The sequence below is a fragment of the Panthera uncia genome, chromosome B4, assembly GCF_023721935.1.
Source record: "Panthera uncia isolate 11264 chromosome B4, Puncia_PCG_1.0, whole genome shotgun sequence".
In the NCBI taxonomy this organism is placed as follows: Eukaryota; Metazoa; Chordata; class Mammalia; order Carnivora; family Felidae; genus Panthera; species Panthera uncia.
In genome coordinates this window covers 131,000,582-131,006,899 of record NC_064809.1, presented here as the reverse complement: position 1 = coordinate 131,006,899, position 6,318 = coordinate 131,000,582, and positions in this window count along the sequence as shown.

Genomic DNA, 6,318 nt, shown 5'->3' with positions numbered 1-6,318 from the left:
CAATCACGCCCCAGGAAAAAGGATAAGCCGGTTCCGCGCTCACTCACGCCCCTGCCCCTGGGGGCGGGGAAGCCGCGGGCGCTTGTGGGACTTGTAGTTTCCCCGTGGGTGCGCGGAGAAGGGGGCGTTGCTATAGTGATATGAAAATCCCGGCCCGCTGGCTGTGCCGAAGCTGGGGCAGGCTTCCTTTCTCTACGCCAACCCCCTCCTCTCACCCCTATCTCGTTCTTTATCAAACAGTTATTAAGCACGTAATATAGGTACTGTTCTAGGCACCAGGAATGACATCGCATTCTCCCTGATTAGAACTTTAAGGTGCCCTTGCGCCAGGATGACTAGTGGAGAGACTCATTTCCGAATCAGGCAGAAACTGTGCTATTCTTATGCCCAGTGCTATAAATGCTCAAAATCCTGCAACACTGTCCCTCTATCACCATTTCCTGAATAAACCTCGAATATGAGGCACTCTGCCTCACTCATTTTGGATGTCCCACAACTTCCTTAAACACTCAGAATTCTAGGGGCTGTTAGTATAGCTTTACAAACAGCTCAAATCTGAAGACAGGCCATCACCCTAAGAAAGGTGAAGCGGTGGCTCTTTCGGTATAGACCTTTTCCAGGATTACATAGGATTGGAATTTAAGGTTAGTCCAAATTATTTCCCTGTGCCATGCTGTGCTCTAATTAAGAATCTAAGGGGCGGGGCGCCTGGGTGGCTCAGTCGGTTAAGCGGCCGACTTCGGCTCAGGTCATGATCTCACGGTCCGTGAGTTCGAGCCCCGCGTCGGGCTCTGTGCTGACAGCTCAGAGCCTGGAGCCTGTTTCAGATTCTGTGTCTCCCTCTCTCTCTGACCCTCCCCTGCTCATGCTCTGTCTCTCTCTGTCTCAAAAATAAATAAACATTAAAAATATTATAGCTTTACAAACAAAAAAAGAATCTAAGGGGCATCTGGGTGGCTCCGTCAGTTAAGCGTCCAACTTTGGCTCAGGTCATGATCTTAACCATTGCCGAGTTTGAGCCCCGCATCGGGCTCTGTGCTGACAGTTCAGAGCCTGGAGCCTGCTTCAGATTCTGTGTCTCCATCTCTCGGCCCTTCCCCTGCTCATGCTCTGTGTCTCTCTGTCTCTCAGTAATAAATAAACATTAAAAAAAAAAAAAAAAAAAGAATCTAAACGTTGAGGCACCCTGGTTGGTTCAGTCAGAGCTGCATGGGACAGTTGATCTCTGGGTCATGGGCTTGAACCCCACGGTGGCTGTAGAGATTTACTAGTAGAGATTATGAAAAATATGGGGCACATGGATGGCTCAGCCAGTTGAGCATGGACTCTTGATTTCACCTCAGGTCATGATCTCATGGTTCCTGAGATCAGGCTCTGTGCTGACAGTGAGGAGCCTGCTTGGAATTCTCTCTCTCCCTCTCTCTCTCTCTGCTGTTCCCCTGCTTGTGCGCATGAGTGCTCTCCCTCTCTCTCTCAAAAATAAGTAAATAAACTTAAAAAAAAAAAAGAAGGAAAAAAGAATCTAAATGTAGTAACTGGAGGCTAAATATATGTTAAAAATATTTCTAAACTGGAGGTCCACCACATTCATGTGAAAGCATTTCTTGATTTTTCCTTCCTTCAACCCCTTCTACCACCAACCCCATATCCCTGCTGTCATCCAGCATTGTTGGTTCTCCATTCAGAATATATCCTGTATCCCTCCACCACTATCCTCTGCAACAGACCTCCAACAGGCCCCTGCTTGAGTTTACACCTTCTTTAACCCACAGGTGATCTTTTAAAATCCTAAACCAGATCAAATTCATCCTCTTGATTAAGGGGAAATGCAAGCTTCCCCTTGCACTTTGAATAAAATCCAAACATTCCACAAGACCCTGAATGACCTGGCCACAGCTTTCTCTTTTACTGCTGCCTGTGCGACCCTTTTGCTGCACCCATCCACTCACTTCTTGCTCCTGACAGCCAAGCTCAAGTTCCCCTTGGGACCTTTTGCACTTCTCTTCTTTGTGTGGGACATTCTTTCGTGGCTCTTCTCATGGATGGCTCTTTATTTTTCAAATTCCAGCTCCAAGTCACCTCCTCAGGGACCTTATTTACTTATTTTAACTGCTTATTTTTGAGAGAGAGAGAGAGAGAGAAAGAGGGAGCACTAGCTGGGTAGGGGCAGAGACAGAGGGGGACAGAGGATCTGAAGTGGGCTCTATGCTGACAGCAGAGAGCCCAGTGTGGGGCTCGAACTCACAAACTGTGAGATCATGACCTGAGTCGCCCAGGAGCCCCTTCAGGGACTTTATTGTTATTATTATTTTTTAAATTTTTTAATGTTTATTTATTTTTGAGAGAGAGAGAGAGAGAGCATGAGTGGAGGAGGGCAGAGAGAGAGAGGCAGACACAGAATCCAAAGCAGGCTCCAGGCTCTGAGCTGTCAGCACAGAGCCCAACAGTGGGGCTCGAATTCACGAACTGTGAGATCATGACCTGAGCTGAAGTCGGGCACTTAACCGACTGAGCCACCCAAGCACCCCAGGGACCCTGTTTAAAGTAGATTTCCCCTGCCCTCATTCTGTATCCTTTCACCCATTTTGTTGTTCTTCATAGTACTTGTCTCTGTCTGAGATTATCTCGTTCACTTGTTTATTTGCTTATTGCTGATCTCCCATCTCTGGAATGTAAGACCCATAAGAGCAGGGACTTTGCCTTGTTCTCTACTGTATTTCCAGAGCCAAGAACAGAGGCTAGCATGCACTAGGTGCTCAGTGACTAAAGAGATAGTAATAAGATTTCAAGGATTGAAACAGGTAGCTTTTTTTTTTTTTTAATTTTACTTTTTTATTCTAGAGAGAGAGAGAGAGAGAGAATGCACACAAGCTGGGAAAAAGGGCAGAGGGAGAGAGAATTTAAGCAGGCTCCACGCCCAGTGTGGAGCCCAATGTGGGTCTCAATCCCATGACCCTAGGTTCATGACCTGAGCCCAAATCAAGAGTCAAGAGTCAGACACTCAACTGACTGAGCCACCCAGGCACCCCACAATAGGCTGCTTCTTAAAGGTAGAGCACTGGATTAGGTAGCTTGCTGTTCTGACCCTTGTGAACTGTTTGGTTTTTAACATGAACAGGGTTCTTGGTCCAGCTCCTTCATGAGGAGACTTAGGCTTTCCTTCCCTGAGCCTCACCTTCTTTATCAGGTAAACTGGATTAAGTTGCTCTCATTCAGGGGTGGCTGGGTGGCTTAGTTGGTTAAGCGTCCAACTCTTGATTTGGGCTCAGGTCATGAACTCATGGTTCATGAGTTCGGGCCACAGTACAGCGCCCGCTTGGGATTCACTCTCTCCCCCTCCCCCTGCTGGTGTGCGTGCATGTGCCCGTGCGTTTTCTCTCTCTCTCTCTCTCTCTCTCTCTCTCTCTCTCAAAATAAATGAATAAACTTAAAAAAAAAAAAAAGTTACTATCATTCAACCTGAAGACGTCTATGACTTCAAAGTGCAATAAACAAGATCCAACACTGAGCATGATAAACAGATAGAGTCTAAGTTTTGATTTGTGCAGTGGAAATAATAGGTCACCTCACTGGGTTGTTGTAAGAATTAGAACTAAGAAATGTGCAGGGCCTGTCACATACTAGACACAGAAAATCATAGTTATCATCATCCTGTTAGACACCAGAATGGCAGCACCAAGAAGAATAAAGCAGCCAAGAAGTATACCCTTTATGAGTTGCTGAATCTTTTATTAATTTTTGTAAAAGTATAACTATAGGGGCACCTGCCTGGCTCAGTTGGTAGAGCAGGCAACTTTTGATCTTGGGGTCATCAGTTCAAGCCCCACGTTGGGCATAGAGCTTCTTAAAAAAAAGGAAAAAAAAGTACAACCATAAATCTCACAGGCAGGGAATCTGCTCATAGTAAATCATCCTATTCATCAAATATCTAGTGTCTACTGCATGCCAGGCACAGTGCTGGACTCTGGGAAACATGGGTGAACATCTCTGTCCATCCACATGGAATTCACTGCCTCCTTCCTGCAGAGAGACAGTGAAAACAGCATATGGTTCCACTGAGAAGGAACTTGGCAGGGTGCTGTGATGTAGAGTAGGGAAGGGAGCGCCTAGAAAGGGATATGACTCTCGGGATGAGAAGTAGCCAGTTAGGATGAGAAGGTTGTTAGGGGAAGGGCATTCCAGGCTGAGACACAGAAGTTAGGGAGGGTGGTGAACAGCTCTAGTTGTCAGGAGAATGTAATGGGAAACCTTTGTAGGTTTTAAATGAGGGAGTGAATTGATGTGATTATGCTTTTTAAAAAAATTTTTAAATTCATTTTGAGAGAGAGAGAGAGCTCATGTATTCAGGCGGGGGAAGAGCAAAGAGAGAGCAAACCCTAAGCAGGCTCCCTGATGCCAGCTCAGAGCCCTACGTGGGGCTCCATCCCAAGAACCATGAGATCATGACCTGAGCCGAAATCAAGAGTCAGATGCTTAACCGACTGAGCCACCCAGGCACCCCAATTTGGTTTTGCCCTGAAAGACCACTCTTTGGCTGCAGTGTGGAGAACGGATTAGAGGTGGGTTGAGAGAAGCAGCAGGAAAACCAGTTAGAAGGCTTTTGTAATGATCCTGATGAAGGATGATGTTTACTTGGAATGGGGCAGACTCAGAGGGCATGCAGAAAAGTAGATTTTTTTTTAAGTTTATTTATTTATTTATTTAGAGAGAGGGAGAGAGAACGTGCATGCGAGTGCGTGTGCACACATGCGCACAAGTGGGGGAGGGGCAGAGAGCGAGTGAGAGAGAGAACCCCAAGCAGGCTCCACACCAGCAGGGCAGAGCCTCACACAGGGCTCCAACCCCCAAACCGCAAGATCGTGACTTGAGCCAAAACCAAGAGTTGGACGCTTAACCAACTGAGCCACCGAGGCATGCTGAAAAGTAGACTTTTTGAGAAATGTGATGGAGGCAGTAATTCATTGTATGGAGGGGGTAGAGTGAGGAATCCAGAAGGACTCTGGGAAGACATGTCAAATGGGTAGATGCTGGGAGTATGTTTTCTAATAGTTAAAAATTGGAAGATGAATGAGTGAGGTTGGGTGGCTGAATAGTGGGCATTAAGGATTCTGCTTAGTCTGAGATGCCTATGGGGAAGAGGGCAAGAGGGCAATTGGAGTTCATTGGAGGGCTCTGATCTTTAACCTGCAGTCTTTGGCATCCTCCATTTAAAATTGAGAGTCCCGGGGCTCCTGGGTGGCTCAGTCGGTTGAGCATCTGACTTTGGCTCGGGTCATGATCTCACAGGTTCGTGAGTTCGGGCCCCGCGTCAGGCTCTGTGCTGACAGCTCAGAGCCTGGAGCCTGTTTCAGATTCTGTGTCTCCCTGTCTCTACCCCTTCCCCGTTCATGCTCTGTCTCTCAAAAATGAATAAACGTTAAAAAAAATAATAAAAAAAATAAATAGAATTGAGAGTCCCTAGGGGCGCCTGGGTGGCTCAGTCGGTTAAGCCTCAGACTTCAGCTCAGGTCATGATCTCACGGTTTGTGAGTTCAAGCCCCGCCTCAGGCTCTGTGCTGACAGCTCGGAGCCCGGAGCCTGCTTCTGATTCCGTGTCTCCTTCTCTCTCTGCCCCTCCCCCACGTGTGCTCACTCTCTCTCTCTCTCTCTCTCTCTCTCTCAAAAATAAATAAATGTAAAATAAATAAATAAATAAAGTTGAGAGTCCCTAAATCCATCTGCTCTGTGATGTATTAATTTTTGTATCTTGATGCATACATATATCAACAGTACAAGAAAGTAGACATTTGAGCTTTCCAGTTTCAGAGCATTTCAACAAAAGTACCAGACTTTCAGAAAGGGAAGGAAGCAGAGTGGGGACCCCAGTGGCAGGAACCGTTAGCATAAGTTGAAATGACTGTTAATTAGGAATTCAGTTGAAACATCTTGTTCAACACAGGTTGCTAAGCAACAGTGGCCACTGAAACATGTGGCCATTCCTTTGCCACAGAGCTCCTGGGCCTGGGTCTCATGCTGTATGTACGGCAGGTACCCTTTCTGGTTGGTCTGAATCATGCCTTCGGGGACCCCTGGGTGGCTCAGTTGGTTAGGTGTCCAGCTTCAGCCCAGGTCATGATCTCACAGTTCGTGGGGCTGAGCCCCTCATTGGGCTCTGAGCTGACAGCACAGAGCCTGGAGCCTGCTTCGGATTCTGTGTCTCCCTCTCTCTCTCTGCCCCTCCCTTGCTCACGCTCTCTCTCTCTCTCTTGCTCTCAAAAAATCAATAAACATTACAAAAAATCTGAATCATGCCTTTACACATGGACCTCCTACACCCCT